This window comes from Cygnus atratus, chromosome 11 (genome assembly GCF_013377495.2).
Source record: "Cygnus atratus isolate AKBS03 ecotype Queensland, Australia chromosome 11, CAtr_DNAZoo_HiC_assembly, whole genome shotgun sequence".
Classification (NCBI taxonomy): domain Eukaryota; kingdom Metazoa; phylum Chordata; class Aves; order Anseriformes; family Anatidae; genus Cygnus; species Cygnus atratus.
The window spans coordinates 820,439-837,364 of record NC_066372.1 but is presented as its reverse complement, the minus strand read 5'-3'; the positions used below and the strand labels follow the sequence as shown (position 1 = coordinate 837,364).

Below are 16,926 nucleotides of genomic sequence, written 5' to 3'. Positions count from 1 at the left end.
TCTAAAGATATATTATCAATTTCTTTTATTATCATAGTGACAGGAAAACTTGTTGAAATATTTAAAAGCGGGAGGGAGCAAAACACGTTTATGTTCATTTAGGACCACTTGAAAACAGATCATTCCGAAGACAGAAAGAGAATCATTGGATATTTAAATAATTAATTTCAGCAGATCCATTAATGGGAACCAGTGTAATATTTTGATCGATTCAGCACAACCAGCTTTCACTGATCAGCTTCTAAATTGCAATTTCTAAATTGTCACTTGCAGGAATTTTAGCATGGCACAGTGTAAATCACTAGCCAGTCATGTGCCTAGTGTACCAGATAGAGGGTTAAGATACAAACAGCCTGGTGACAGCCTGGCTATGATAATTAGAGAAAAGTCATGCAGACGAACACAGAACTATCATTTCCATCTCTATGAGCAGTTTTACTGTTTCTAAAATGCTAAACCCTGGACATTTATTTTGGATAGTTTAGATTCACAGCAAATCCTCTGACATATTGTTGAGCATTAATAGGTTTCTGTAGTTGAAGAGCTGAAAGCATAATTTATCAAGATTCATTGTTTTTCTGGAAGATGAGAAAACTAAAAGCAGTAGCCTGGTTAAGATTGCTCTTACCAGTGTCTTTATCAAAGCAACAATGCAGGATGAGAAGCAGCTTTTGCTGGTTCAAATCAGCTGCATCAATTCCCTGTTACAGAGAGCAGAAAGATTCAAAACCAGGCAGTTGTACAAGATCAAAAGTAAAGAGGCAACTTCTGAAGAACTTGTCAACATTTCTCCATGCTTGATTTTATTTTTTCTTAAGATGAAATATAGTTGTAAAACATATACGCATCTATTTTTACATTTTAAATGCAAGCAATATCAGCTTTATATTGCAATCTCAACTCAGTCAAGCTGAGCAGGGCTAGAAAAGGGAGCACCTTTCAAAGTTGCTGCTGCTGCAAGTGCTCTGCACAGTATGGTAAGCAGCACCTCTCTTACAATGATGTAACAGTTTAAAATGCATAGGTTTTGTGATGTTACGCTGACAAGCAGGCAGTTGTGAAACTTCTATAGAAAACATTATTTAACCTGCATCCCAGCAAATTGCTTGTCCCAGGAGTTGCAATTTTTCACATACGCCATAAAAACATTTCTGAACCTTTAAGTCCAGACCCCAATTCGCATGGTACATTGTGTGGGAAAAGAAGCTACACCTCCCATTTCCCTGCCAGCTCCCAAGGATCACATCTTTTCTCACTACATTCTCCCAGTATTTTAGCATTGTGTTTTTCCATTTTCATTTCTATCACGTTGTTTTGTTTCACTGCATTCTGCCCAACAGTACTGTAACTTAACAGAGCTGCTGTAATCTATATATAGTTTGCATATTGATTCCTGTAGTACTTTGAGATCCTTCAGATAGAAGGTTATCACAATACAGGATTCCTTCGTCTGTCTTTTAAGGTAACCTTTAAAAGCAATAGAATTCAGTTCAGTCCAGATGTTTATCCAAGCTGTTCTAAATCTCTGGTGTCTGGAAATCCAGAAGGAACAGGTTTTTTTTGAGAGACTTTCAATACTAATAAATACCAATTCAGACAAACAACCATATCATCCTGTCACTGTAATCACATGGGATGCTAATAACACCTACCATTTCTGTAGAACTTTATAAAGATGAATCACCACAACACAGTCCTTTACAGTATTATCCCCATTTTATTACTGAGGAAAGAGGGTGTCTGATACTGTGTTATACCATTAAGTGACCTGTTCCTTCAATGCAGAAAGAATAGCAATGAAAGATGTGGAAACTATTACTGTAACTTTCCCAGCTTTTGTTTGGCTAAATGCTGTTTAAATATTTACATCCCACAAATTCTTTTATCATCATAGCACATTGTTAAAAAAGCAGGCCACTGAATAATCAAAGTGACACACTGTTTTGAGCTGCAATTTAGCAACAATATTTCACTTTATTGAAATTTCAATCACAAGAGAAAAGTCAGCTGAATGCAAAAACAAAGACGCACATCATTGTTCACTATTTTCTCATGCGGCTTTGAATGTGCGATCCTATCATTTAGATAGGGCATCAACTCCTTGAAATCAAAACAATTTCCTAAAGAAAAATAACAGTGTTCATTGTGTCTGTATCACAGGCTGTAATATAATCCATTATTTAAGCTATGGAAACACTTCCTAGTTTCTGGTCTCTGTGAAAGCTCAGTGGTGTTGGAAAAATTGGGGGGCTTGGTTGTTTGGTTTGTTTTTGTTGCATGGTTTTTTTTTTGGTGTCATTTGTTTTTGTGATTTCTCTCTCTCACACACACACACCATTTTGGTGGATTATTTTGTAGCTTTTTGAGTTCACTGAAAAAATCCCAGCCTTCATGACTAACGCCATAGGTGCCAAAGAACCCTGGAGAAAACACTGTATGAAAAATATTTGTGTATCTCTATCAGAAATCTTAAAGACCTAAATCCAAGAGATGCTGTAGTAACTTCATTAACTTTAGAAGCCAGAAAATAAAACAACAAGTGTTCAATACAATCTTGACCTCACTTCCAAGTGAACATGGAGTCGTTTAAACCTAACTGTATACAACCCAAAAAATCATTTCTAAAGTAAAACAGGCTCTGCAGAACTAATTAAGGGCATGCTTGGCCCTACTTCACATTCAGCAGTCATCTAAGAAGATCAAGCCACAATTCTACTTCCAGTGCCTAAGAGTCACGACCTGGGAATTATCCCAAAATAAGTTAACGTTGGTTTTATGTTAATTACACTCTACATTGTGAAAGATTCCAAACATCTCCCTATTGAAAAAGCATGATTTCCTGTCAAATACTGATGGAACCATCATGATTCCATGATTTTCATTGAGGATTTGGGATTTTCTGGTGGAAAACTCTTCAGTCAAGACCATTTTGAGATTTTATCTTCTGGAAGAAAGCAGCTTACAAGAAACGGGCCTTGACATCACAATTCTGTCCTCTGCAGCAAAGCAGAGAGGCACCAAAAGGGACTTTCACTTGTTCTGTAGCTGGACAGAGAAAATAGTGTCATGTGCTGTATGTAAGTCAAAAGGAACTGCATGTTCATGTGGATTTTAACAAGAAATCATAATCCAGAATTAATTCTCATGACAGTTGATCAATAAATAAATTACTGAATAAAGTATTGCATCACACCATGTTCAAAGAAATTAAGCATAATTAGGAAGGAAGCAAGTAATATGAGATTTTCCACGAGATGCCTCTATTCCAAATATTTTCACCACTTTTGTAGTATGAACTTCAAGACCAAAGCACAGCAAAAAAAGGGTAGCCTCAGATTCATCAGAGGGCCTGGTACACCCTCACATCTCTGTAATCACAGCAAGAGCCACTTTTTTCCCCTTTAACTTGAATTTGTGGATGACAGGCCTTACCAAATTAGACATTCCCACACAAAACCTGTGGAAAACACAACTGTGTCTTCTGTTTGTGTGCACGCAAATTTTGCTACACCTAATTATCAAAGGAAGCCTAGGTGAATTCTAGGTGTCAAACGAGAAGCAGAAAAGTCAAAGGTGAGAAGATGGGTCACTTGGTGACTTCACTGACAGAATTCCACAATACAATGCCTTAGAGCAGCAAAGGACTGATTCCATCAAGTAGCCTGGTCTAGTCATTCCTACTTCACATCCCTGCAACAAAGCACTGATGCTGATAGTACTGGTGCTAGAACAAGCTACAGAAGGGGACTGAAAAGGGCAGGAAGGGGAGGAGTACATGAAACTTTTCAGTATTCTTGTCCCCAAACCTTTATTCTTTTCATCAGAACAGAAACAGTTCTGATGTTCTGATGAAACAAACAGTTGCATCTTCTGCTCTGTACTCAGCATGCATGACACAAAGGAACTAGACATGAACTGTGATGTTCAAATAACCACAGCTAATAACTATATTCATTCTTCAAGACTTATCATCCGCATGCACACAGACTGCTGTTCCAGGAGGGTGCTGGGAACTCTGAATAATCAAGATAGTGACGGTAAAGATAAGCCTTGCAGATTCTTCAGTTCTAGCAGAAAAATAACAAAGGATTTTCTCTGTTGAAGATAAACTAAGAATTAATCCATAGCTTTGTTTGATCCTGCATGAATCAGGCCATCATTTACGTACACAATGAACGGATGCATCATTGCAATATTACTGTAAGACTAAGGTGGAGAAAAGGCTCTCCAGCTCCATTTTTGTTAGGGAGTCATTAAGGTGCCTAAAGAGGTTAGCTTTTGACAACTGTACTAACATGACCAAGTCTCATCCCGACAGGCACCTTTACACTCTCCTCACCACCAAACAGGAAAATGAGTGCCTCTCAGTTTCTTTCCTCTTCCGGAAAGGATACCAACAATCAATCTATGTACCAGAAAGAACAAAAAAAAAAAAAGTGGGGGTGGGGGTGGGGGGGTAGAGAGACCTGCAAACAGAGCAAAGCCCTCAAAAACTGCATATGGTATTGTGTTAACTTTGATGTCAATTATTTGTGGCAGAACACATCCCTGCATGTAGCCTACTTTGTAGGCACAACACTAAAACTGGCCAGGGGTATTATTTCAATTTCTACAGAGGGTAGTTGATATAGATGAGAGTCAGTGCCATTAGCAGAGGAGACAGCAGCAGTGACCCACTTGTTTTTAACAAGGATATCTACACATGCAGGATAATTCTGGTAATTCTGATCAAAGTTACATGTACGAGAGGTACAGGAATGGGCATTGTTTGAAGACATTAGAATAAGAGGCTTTAACTACATGGATAGTGAGGGAGCTCCTACCTCCACCACACTCCCAGGAATTCTACAGTCCATGCCTGAAGCCAAATTTCAAATCGGTTACAAACCAGATTGAGATGCATTGGACAAATTGAGTTGCATTGGACAAAAACACCTTCTGTCCAAAATCAGTATTTTTTTGTGTACCAGTAAGGTTCCTAGCAGTATTTACTTGGTCCACTTTAGAAGTTAGTCCAATGAGATATCAGATGGTTCTACCCACTCTAATACAAGTAGATGCACTCCCATTCTTCAGCCAAGCCACCTTGCTGCTGCATGCCACCCTGATGGCCAGGTACCTAGACAAGGCACTTCTTTGAATTCACAAGAGAAATAATTTCTTTGAAAAACATCAGGACTGCATCACTGTACAAGCACAATAGCATAATCAGTTTCAGTGATGTATGAAAACAACTGCACTACAAACTATACACCAAATACATGAAAAAGGAAGACAAAGTATGTGGTTAACTTCATCTTTCTATGTGATCTCTGAAAAGAAAGAAAAAGTGTCTTCGGTTGGGTCTAGAGTCACGATTTGTTTCAGAAAAGCATTCAAAATTCTGTAAGTACCTTAACATCCTAGACTTTATACATTACCTTTGGCTGACGAAATTCTAGAGCTGTTACAAAAAACAAAACAAAAAAAAACACGCATTGCCATTGAAGTGGCAATGAAAAACAATTTTGAAAAAAAAAAGAAAACAATCATGAAAAGCCATCAGTTACTATGCAGATGTGGAGTATCACCACTTTCTACAAACACCTCAGCAGGCAATCTATCACCAGACTTGTTAGTAACTGACGAGAGCAAATTCTTCCAAACAGTAACGGCCAAGGCTTCTTTTGTAAGGAAGCAGCTCAGCACTTTATGAAGGTCTGCACAGAACTGTAAACAGCCTTAGGTATCCTGAAATTCTACAGCCAATTCTGGCCACACCAGTTCTCAAGCATGATCCTGTCATTACTATCAAGCAACCTAGAAGCAGTATCCATCAAATGAATCAGGTATAGAGAATGTGCATGCATGCACGTGTATAAAAGCACATACCGCCTCAGCACCTTCCTCATTTCCCTGATCCCAGAGCTAATACAGATTTTTTAAGCATTATACCCGCAGACAACTTATACAGTGTAAAATCCACCATACAAATTTTTCTATCATGTATCCTGATGGCTCTATGGGAAATATTCTGGTGTTCAGATAAAGAGAAGACTGGCAGCTAAAACCCTGAAGTTAGGTTCCAGAGGGCCCTAACCCCCAAATCCCACCGAAATACAAAAGGACTTCCAGAACACACAACACTGAAAATTCCCAAATGCTCATACCATAGCAGCAAAACAACGCATCCCAAGAGCTGATTCTTAAGCACCACTGTAATGGCTGTCCACAGTGTTGAAGTGAAGCAAAGTTGCTGTAAAATATTTAAGATTCCTAAAACCCTACACCCAGAGGAAAGTAATAGATATGTCCTAAATTTATATTTGACTAGCCAGCCAGCAGTTAGAAAGTGATGACTGGTGACCAACAGTAATTGTCTGTGCCTTCACCACATCCAGTTTCTGCTCCTTGGAGACAGAAAATGACTATGAGCTTCATAAAGCAAATGTAATTCTAAAATAGCACTAAGAAGCCTGCGTTTGGAATACTTCTACCTTAGGAAAGTATAGTATTTGAATTTTTCAGGCTGAACCTATTTCACTGTCATAAACATAGTGCCTTTTTCTGATAGCATCAACAATGTATTTTGAATTTTGATCTTCTACAACATTATGAAGGAAGATGAGTTAGACATCCAAAACTGAGGCATTTCTCAGTTTCATCTAACAGATTATAAACTATAGAGTAGCATTACGGGTGCTTTGCACAAGAAAAAGGTACTGTTCATATTCCTTTTGAGAGAAGATTTAGTATGTATGATACAATCCCTGATACAGGTATAGAAAACACACACGGGCCTCATTTCTAAAGACGCAGCCTGGTATCATTGCTGAGATAAGCAGCGGTTACTGGACAGAAGCCAGGCAGATAAAGCTACAGTATTATCCAAAGCAATATTGGTAGTGTCCTTCTGGAACACTGACTTTAATACCACCAGTAGAGAGAAACAGTGGATTGAATACCTCTCTAGCTGCTTCATGCACTGGAAAGCTGCTCTAATTGTGTAGCTGTGAATCCTCCATGAAAAGGGAATCCCTAGGTAGAGAAAACCAATACGAGACACATTGGGCACCTGCTTCCATCTCTTTCTCGGCTGATTGGGCTTATTGTGAGCGGTCATGTGAGTTTCCCTCCACCCCCTCTGCCTCTGGCCACTGCCTACACTTGGTCCTCTTGCAGACTCCGGTTTGAACACCCAGCAATGAGGCACAGCAGCTGTTACCCTGTGTCTCTGTCGGAAGAGAATCCTTATAAGAGAATATTCAGATGGTACAAGTTCTATGGACTCTCTCAACACAAACTAGAGATCCAATTCAATATTATAATAATAAAAAAAAAAGTTTAATAGCAGCTAATATAGTTTTTAAAAAGTACCCTTCTCTCAGTATTTTCTAGAATCATTCCTCATATTATTCTGACTTCTCCCACTGTTTCGCTATTGCTCTGTTGGCTTATCTTGCTAGAATAAATTTAAGACTTTATTTAATTTCTCTTACTTATTAATATTCATATGTTACTGCAACACAAATTTATATTTCAAGCTGATAACAATGTCTCTTTTTCTGACAGCCTTAATTCAGAGAATGAAGAACCCAAAGAAATCAAAACAACATTAAGTCAAAACATTACTTGATTTGTTTACAGCTACTTTGGACCTTTTCAGGGTTCAACAACGATACACGTATTTCAACAGAAGTAGAAAAGATTAATAGTTTCCCAGTTCCCATTGACTGCTCTTTTTTACAACATTTCCGGTACAGCATTGCAGAGCCCTTCTCCAAGTCTTTGATTCTACCTTCAAGCAGATCTTAGACCTTGGAAGTCCGAAAACAGAATGGAACTAATTAAAATAGGAGAAAAACAGACCCAGAACCAAAGGGAGAAGCCATGTTTAAAGCGAGTGGAGGAGGAGCAAGCTAGCTCGACAGATGTGTCGAACAAGCACTGCCGCCTATTTACACAGTAGCAAAGGAGAATGTTAACCTTAGAAAAGGGGTGGGAAGGTCTTGTTTCTAATGTTCAGTTTCCTAATCACACTGGAAACCAGCCCCCACTGCCCATAGAACAGGAAGCTGCTGCCACCTACAGGTGTAAATGCCAGGAAGGCACTAAATCACAGCTGCCGGTCCCCACTGGATGTGAAAAATAACACAGTAAGAGAAGCCAGAAACCCAGTTACATGGCATTCCTGACAGCGAAATTTCATCCTATTTATTAACGCTCTTTCATTATTCCTGTTTTTCAGAGAGTAATACACACACAAAAACCAGCACCTTCTGAACAGGTTAAAAAAAAAAAAAGTTTACTTTTTTAGATTTTGGTCCAAGGATCCACTCCAAGAAATACAAGACCTCTTTCACTCCTCACAACATGACATTTAATCTTTGTATTATGGGAGCAGAAGTTATCCTTGCAAATAAATCAATGAGCCCAATCCAAGACCATCAGGTCAACATCCAGAGAACTCAAAAAAATTTGGCTTGCAATTTGTGGAAGTCTGAATTTTTAGCTTTACAATGCTTATTCATAGTTCCATGGCAGGTTTATAAATATATTTTTTGCAACAAGAGCTCAAGAAAGGCTAAGCTGAGAGAAGTTTTTAGAAGAGGCTTGAAATGGTACAAAAAAGCTGGACACAGCAGAAGAGAAAAGTAGTCCATTATTGTTCACATGACATCAGGGATTTGGCACGCAGTACTCAGGGAACACATTTGGAAGGACTCTGTTTTACAGAGCTATCAGTGAAAGAGGGAAGGTCTCACCTCCTGCATCCAGATAGTTCATAAATTTATATTCCTATGGCCAGCAATACCAGCAGAAAATAAAAATAAGAATATTTTTTAAAGAAAGTTTTAGGGGAAAAAACAGCTCATTATTAGAAGCTTTTCTCCTGAGCACTGTTTGATTGCTTAAGGAAAAAAATAATAATAATAATAAAAATCAGAGTGCAAATACCGCATTACGTTTTTTCAATATTTCCATCAGCATGCCAACCAGCACAACTTTTGACTGGGGACACTAGTAGCACACCTACACTGTCTGAATGACTGCCAAACTTTACTCCCTTAAGGCATTGGGAGGTCTCTTGAAAGTAGCTGTGCTTTGAACTTCCCTGACTCCTGTGGGTTCCCTTTTGGTTAATTGGTATTTTACATAGCTCTAGTGACCACCATCACAGTGGAAGAAAATAAAACAAGAAATCTACAAATGCAGAGGGCACCTCCTTCCCACATTACCCGTTTCAAACTAATGCAGCCTAATTACTCCATCTGTGTAAATTGTGATTGAGCTAGAACAGCCACTGGATCTTGGTCTGCTACAACATCCACAACTAATGTTCCAAGATCCCCTTCTAAGTAAACAAACACAGCCCTAACCCTAATTTTTATGGGGGCAAAGAGGCTACTAATCTAGAATGATATCTACCTGAAATTCACCAGCACTCCAGAGACCAACAGCATTAACAGCACTCCTGCAGGTAGATGGACATGTGGAACAGCTTGTCTGCCTGCATGCTGAGCAGGGCAAGCAGCAGCCAGCTGTATTCTGAATCCTGCAAATGCTTAGAGCATCCTGTAGATGCTCCCCATGAGTGCATTCCTGGGACAGCTTACACAAATGCTAGTTGGGCAACAGTTTTCAATATACTCACCCTGTTTCAGTTCAGTACTGCGAAAGTTGAAGTAACATTGAATAAAATACATTTCTTGTCCCACACTTCTCTGTTCTCACATCTGTGTTCCTCACATCTACTCCTCTGTTAAGTTTACACGTCAGCCTTTTCAAAGCTTGTAAAAAATATCTGACACCAAGAGAAAACTGCCACCCACACGCAACACACTAGGGATGACATCACTAAAATCATGTCATGCATCAGCTTGAATAAAGCACTAAGACTTGTTTCTAGCGGCTGTAGCAATTCACACCATCTGTATCAGACACAGAAGACTACCTAAGATTCACTCAGGCCGGGGGCTACTCGTGCAAATTACGCCTTGCTGGGCAAAGGCATGAGATGTATAGCAGTTTTGGGTCTTCTTTTTTGCTTGTGTTTTTGTTGTTGTTTTAAGTACTTATACATATTCTGTATCTCACTGCATTAATCAAGATCCAGACAAATTCATCAGTACTATCAATACAATAGCAAACTGAATATATGCCTTGTAGTAGGAGAAAATCAGAGGCTTTGTTGGTTTTCTTCACACTTATTACTGAAGGATGAACCCTAGGTTGAGTGAGCCTGTCAGTTATGCTGGCACAAAGTCAAAGAAGAATCAGGCTTTATGAATAGAAATTGTTATACTAAACTTCATCATATTAAATTCTACCTTTAAAAATTCAATTATAAGTTTCTTAATTTAAACTCACCTGTACTGTGTTGGAACAAAACTAGAGCAGCTTGCATATCAGCAATGCTGAAAACAGCTTACAGATCTGGGTGAGAAAATTCCTACTTTGTTCCCATTCTCCTCATCTTGTCTAGCTGAGCAGAGCTGGAAAGCAGTTCTGCAAATGAAATGCAAGAAAGAGAATCAATTCATCTCAGACAATGTAAAAATACAACACTATTACATTGGTCACATTTTCCCCCCAAATGCAACAAGCAATACATTCTATTTTCAATCTAGAGGATTTATTTCCAATTATGGAAGACAAAATGAAAACATACAGTTCCCCATATTGCAAGCAGCTTTATGCAGACTGACCACTGTGTCTGCATGAGTATCCTGGCAGAATCATGGACAAAAATCTAAGAAAAAAGAATAAAAACTGCTTCAATTTGTTCTCAGTCTGAGTTGGGATTCCTGAAAGAAGACCATCTCCAAAGACATCCCTGTAAATTCACCTAGGTTTAGATCTGCAGCAAAACAATACCCCACCGCCCCCAACACCCCCTCGCAAAAGGAAAAAAAACAAACAACAAATCAACAACAACAACAAAACAGCTCCTCCCCACTTCCCCAGAGAAAGAGGTTTCGTCTTGCTTCCATTTCTCCACACACCAAATGTTCTGACAGACATAAGAATTCATCGCTGACCTGATTCATTGCTGTACACCACTGGGTGCTTTCATCATTTATATCCAATTGCAGAAAGAAAGCATGCTTGTTTGCTTCTTATGACACCTACTGTAGCCAAAAATCAATTCCTCTTGATCCCAGCAGCCAGTCAGCATGTGATATAAAGCTCCGAAGTACTTAACTATTCTTCCCTCGTAAGTTGAGTAAGAGACACTAAAATATCAAGACTTCTTTATTCTATCTATCATTTAGTACCATTTAATACTATGGGACCATCTAAGTATTATTCTTATACTGAAAAATGGCTTTGGCATTTTTCCATGCAGTGATGTCCCATCACTACAAGCTCAATATTCATATCCAGCTGAGTAGCAAGCTGGATGCTTGATCATGACTGGCAAAGATTCTGTTTCCCCTTTACAGTTTGGCATCTTCTGAAGTGCAAGGGATTAAAACATGCTTAAAACAAAGCCTCCCCCAAATAAAGTTCAACCAAGCTCCCCTGCCTTCATGCTGATTTGGCTAGGCGGGAATTAGATGTGCTCTGAAAATTATTATGATTCAAGCAGACCCAACCAAAACAGCAGCAGCTTAGCTACTGGGTGCTTTCCTTGCACAGTCTGCACAGATGCCAAGAAATCTGCAGCTGCTGAAGAGCCAGGTCTTTAGTAAATAGAAAGCACAGGAAGCGGTGCTATCTTTACTTAGACCGTTTCAATATTTAGTCAGTTAATGATTGTCCTTAAAAGTGTCATAGATAAATATCCAGAAACTGAAGCAAGCTCTGGAGTTAAATCTCTGGATGTGGCCCAGAGTAGGTTAAAAAATAATAAAATAAGAAGTATTCCTAATTTCTCTTTCTTCATATTAGCAGCCATTAAATTTGAGTGGTCCTTGCCAGACAAACATGTTTCTACTCATCCCTCTCCACTGCACAATTTGATCAAAGATGATTTTTCTGAATCATCTCACAGTTGCAATGGGGGAATCTCCATGTGCATTTTACAATGTGACTTTAAGTTCCAATAGATTTGTCCATAATGCCCATGCCAGCTGATAAATAATTGAGTGTTTGGAGTAGAGGAAGTGGCACGAAGAGGGAGACTTACTGCTTTAATATTGGGATTGTGTCTTGAGGCTTATGTCATCTAAAAGATCTTTCACTGTGGCAACATGAACAAAGTTAAAATGCTACCACTGCCACATATTTCAGTAGCCAGAACTAGCACCACAGATGAAGCCACCACAATACAAAGCATTTCTGCAGTGCTAGAAGTGAAACTGTATTATTCACTTCATGGTTATATCAGCAAAAAGGGGGTAAACCAGCTACTAATCTGCCTTTGGGTAAAAGGCAGGAGAGTGATTCTGCGAAGTCTCCGGCTGGATCTAATAGATCCCCAGGGGAAGTCATCTGAGCCTTATCTTTAACTCAGTTGAACCATAAAATGGGATGAAAGCAGACCTGAACAGAAAATGAATTCTGTATCTAAGCTGCTTGCTCTGAAACTGTTACACAATTTCAACCTGAATTTGTGTCAATATTTTACAAAATACATGGAGTTGAAAAACAGAGGGGAAAAATGCATCTTAATTGGGTTCAACAGAGAAAAACAAATGATAGAAATGTGATCTCCTTCACTCATTAATTTCTATTCCCTGATCTTCATTAAAGATTTTTGAAAAGTTTAAGATTTCAAAAATCAAATTCAAATATTTTATTACCTGTAGATTTACATTGATTAAAATAAATCTACTAATGTTAGGAAAGAAAAACCATTGTACATAACTTATGTAACAGCCTTTGCACATGTCTGCCTAAGGTCTGTCGTTCAGAATCTTGTTTATATGTGTATCTGCTCAGGCACAATTTTCCCATTGGGGTTGCAGTGGCAAGTTGCACGGCCTAACTGTGCCAGCTATTCTCTCATGCCATTGTCTTGGCAGGTTAGATCAATGATATGCTATGTCTCCCTTCATTGAAGAGGCAGAGTTGTGGGGTTTTTTCTTGATGAAGCTTCAACAGTGGCTTCCCTGCCTCCCTCTTATACCATCCACTAAGCGATCTTATTTTCAAGACACCTAACTGAAGCCAACTTTGCATAAATAACTTCAATTGTTAATAACACTACTTTAGAGCTCCAAAATAAGGATTTAAGTCTAGAGGTGTTTTTTAAAAACACCACCAAATGTAAAGTATTTTAAAATAACAAAACCTGAGAGCAGTACTTGAGACATTTACAGGAAGATACCCATTCCCCACTCAACCCTCTGAGGCAATACCTGGCGATGCTTTAATGAGGATAAATTACCTATATATTGTATATCCCACATTAAGTTTTTCAATGTTTGTTCATGCTGTTGAAAAGAGAAGCTCTTCTGATGCACACAAATGAGAAGCAGAAGAATAAGCTAGTACAAACTCTGTCAATAAATACACACTTTGAGAAATGGCTTCCTAGTTTATAACAGATTTATAGTTCTTATCTCAAGTTTCCAAAGTTCATCTGAATCTCCAATACAGGGAATTTCAATGTATCAGTAAATCTTTCAAGCCAAGAAGAAAACTCACTCAAAAAAGCAATGTCCCTTATCAGTGGAAGAAGTGATAAATCCGAAATAATATATAATTCATGATGACACATATCAAGACATTACACCAAACACTGACACAAGACCTATTTACGACATTGCTTTGCTAAGAGTATTCCCTACAGAACCATCTCCTCTCTTACTCTGAGCCAAACACCTGCTTTGAAAATGCACATTTATTCAGAGCTGGGAAAAAAAAAAAAAAAAAATCTATTTCAGCAGCCATATCTCATGATAGAAAACTAGCAGCCCTCAGCCAGCAACATATAAAAGTAAATGAAAATTTAAGTGCAGATCAAGAAAAAAATGCAGCACACTATGGCTACTTTAAAAAATTTATGACCTCAGACATCAAGCTATCCATTGTCTAAAACATGCTAACATCACTGTTAAACTGTCCTTGGAAGGGAAACAAAGTTTTAGCTTGGTTCTTTCATAGCAGCTTCCTCAGCCTTCAGAGTTTAGTACCTACTTGGATTTACAAGCTCTGAACAAAGTCTTCTCACATCTTTCTAGTACAGTCCAGTGGTTTAGGGATCCCAGATATCCTGGACAGGAGGCATTTACATTTCCACCTCAGAATTCAGAACCTGGAATTACTCTGCAAATGTTAACTAGGACTTGCAACACCTTTGGGAGTGAGACCACTATCAGACAGATTTGAGAAGCACACTATATTCAGTGACTACAGGTGACATAGAGTGTACAGTTTAAAATATATATATATATGCATGTATTTGAAAAATGAGAGACTATTTCCCTACCAAGGCCACTACTGCAGTTCACTTTCAAATTAAATTAAGTCGTTACAAATATATAAATAAAAAGTAGCTGTACTTGCACAGATGTTCCCTGAAGAACTCTGCAGAATTGAAGATTTCTTCTCAAGACGCAGAACAAAGAAGCATATATTTCCTTACTCACTCCACACCACCAAACTCAGGCTTTAGCCAAACAACATACCTGCAACTGTTGGCAAAGCAGAATTAAACTAAGAAGAAACCAAAAGTTAGCATATACGTCAAGCAGGAGTTTCACAGTTCCACCAATAATGATTTTTCCTCTGATCTTTTTATGTCAGTCATACAGAACAATAGCATTTCAGATGTTAGTATTTTTGGTCTGAATAGAGAAAATGACTCCAAGCCCAGCTGTGGTTCTGTCGAAGCAGCGCTATGCTCAGAGCCCACTGAACAGCAGCACTTTATAAACAGGCTGCTTACAAAGCACATCAGGCAGGTCTCTGACTTGAAAGATACCAGGGTGGTAGAAGAACAGACAGGACATTTACAGACTGGAGAAGATCACATTTTAGCAAAATGGTTTCCTTTTTTTTTTTTTTTTTTTTAAAGAGCAAAAAATTGCCAAGTTGGACAACAGAAAAACAGACATGCAGACTAGAAACGTTTATAGAAGTCGCACAAGAAGAATAAAAGAGAAAACGTGCTCGGGTAAACACCATGGTAATTGAAGTGGCACAGCAGGAATCAGTATAATGCTTACAAACAAGAGTAGAATAATAATTTTATACATATGCACACACACCCCTATATACACACACATGTGCTCACCCACTTACTTGCCTAGTTCAGTTCCATTAAGGGCTGATTGAATCTGACAATGGTTCCCTTCCCCTTCCCCACCTTCACCCCCCCAAAAAGGGCAGAAAAAAAATATATGATTCCCCAAAGACAGGCTGCAAAAATAACGAGCAGTCTAGCAATTCAGCATGTCTCATTCTACACATCAAACTACCATTTGGAAGGTGAATTTTCACCCATCCTCTTCCTGAAGGCACATATAAAACGGTTGAATTCAGAAACCTGTACTGACTGACTATGTCCGCTCCCCAGAGCCCTGGGCTGCCTTGATTGCCTTTTGCAGTGAGGAATCAAAAACTCTCTAACATCCACTGTAATCCACTCCAATTTCCCCTTAATCGTAGGGAAAGGCTGGTCTTTTCTGTCAGGCTCCTGTGAAAAGTCTCCTCTGACTAGCATGGGCCACACGGAAATTTTTCATAATAAAACTGATTATTCTTCGCCACCCTAATAGATCAATCTGCAGTCACAGGGACACCCAGAGAAAGACCTCAGAACAAAGTTTCCATAATGATGCACAAAACCAAAACATGATACATGCATGTTACTACAGTAGGAAACACCCTGCACCTTGCTAGGACAACATAACCAGGCCACTCCACTCTCCCATCCAATATTACAACATGAAGGTAGAGATGAAGGGTTCTTACCAGACGAGATGTCTGTGAACATCAGAACAACCACGTTCTCAGGTTTAAGCCTCTGCTCAACCAACAGATCATGTGGCCAAGGTCAAGGAACAGCTCAGACCATGCACTGGAGGCCTCTCACTCAAGTGTCTCCAGAGAAAGGGGTTCTTTTGAGCTGTTAAAGCAACCTTCCACCTAGAACCTCCAGTCCTTGGCTCCCTAGTTTGTACCCACAGACAGTCCAGGGCTGGCTGTTTCAATCACAACCTGCTTTTCTGAATTTCAAGTCAGCATTAATTGGCATACCTAAACTACACACAGATAGTAAGTGAACTAAATAAATAAGGCCTTTAACCAGTCAAGTGGTCCTGTTTTCTGTCTTCATGATGGTAAAAACAGTCCATTAGTAAGCATGCATCATTTAGACTCTGCAATACTGCAAGCTTTATAATAAAGCTAAGAAAAGAAGAGGCTAACACATATGGCAGCAGTGAAACTACCCACCTCATTCACAGAGGGAGAAAAATTAGAGGGTTCTGAATAGCAAAAAAAATGCACTAACAAATATAGTCTTATTGGCATCAATACCTTCAAAACAAGGACTACACCTAGTTTTATTGATTCTGTTCCTTGGATGCATTATTCCATTTCTTTCCCTTTTCTCACAAAATAAAGAGAATCCATCCAATTTTACCCAATAAATAACTCTTGTTCTTAAAAGAGAAAAAAAAGAACAAGTATTCTCTTGACTCCTAGCAGCAGAGGACTGGACATACTAAGCATGTAAGAAAACAGCTAATTCAGTGTGCCTTCATGGATTGAAGTTCTACAGATCTTTCTAAAATAAACAATTTAATTTTCACAGAGAAAAAGCAAGACATTAAGCAATCATTAACACTTTCCTTTTAAGGTTCTGACAACAGGGTAAGGTAAGATAAATGACCTTTCTAAGATCTCCAAGGAAAATGAGGAAGGGCTGGAAAACAAGTTTCCCTGAGAGCTTGCAGCACTATGCTGTGACCAAAAGATCATCCTTTCATGCCAAGTGTCAGGTAGGAACGGCTTGATGATGGGCCACAGGAAGTGATACCCATTCTTATT

The 16,926-nt window shown here is 38.8% G+C and overlaps 1 long non-coding RNA gene across 1 annotated transcript in view; it reads right to left on the bottom strand.

The window, feature by feature from the left end:
• Positions 1-16,926, bottom strand: part of LOC118251663 (uncharacterized) — a 126,100-nt gene that overhangs the window by 77,101 nt on the left and 32,073 nt on the right. The window contains exon 3 of the long non-coding RNA XR_004779897.2: positions 10,351-10,488. This is a non-coding gene — a long non-coding RNA (uncharacterized LOC118251663). The remainder of the gene's footprint in view (positions 1-10,350; positions 10,489-16,926) is intronic.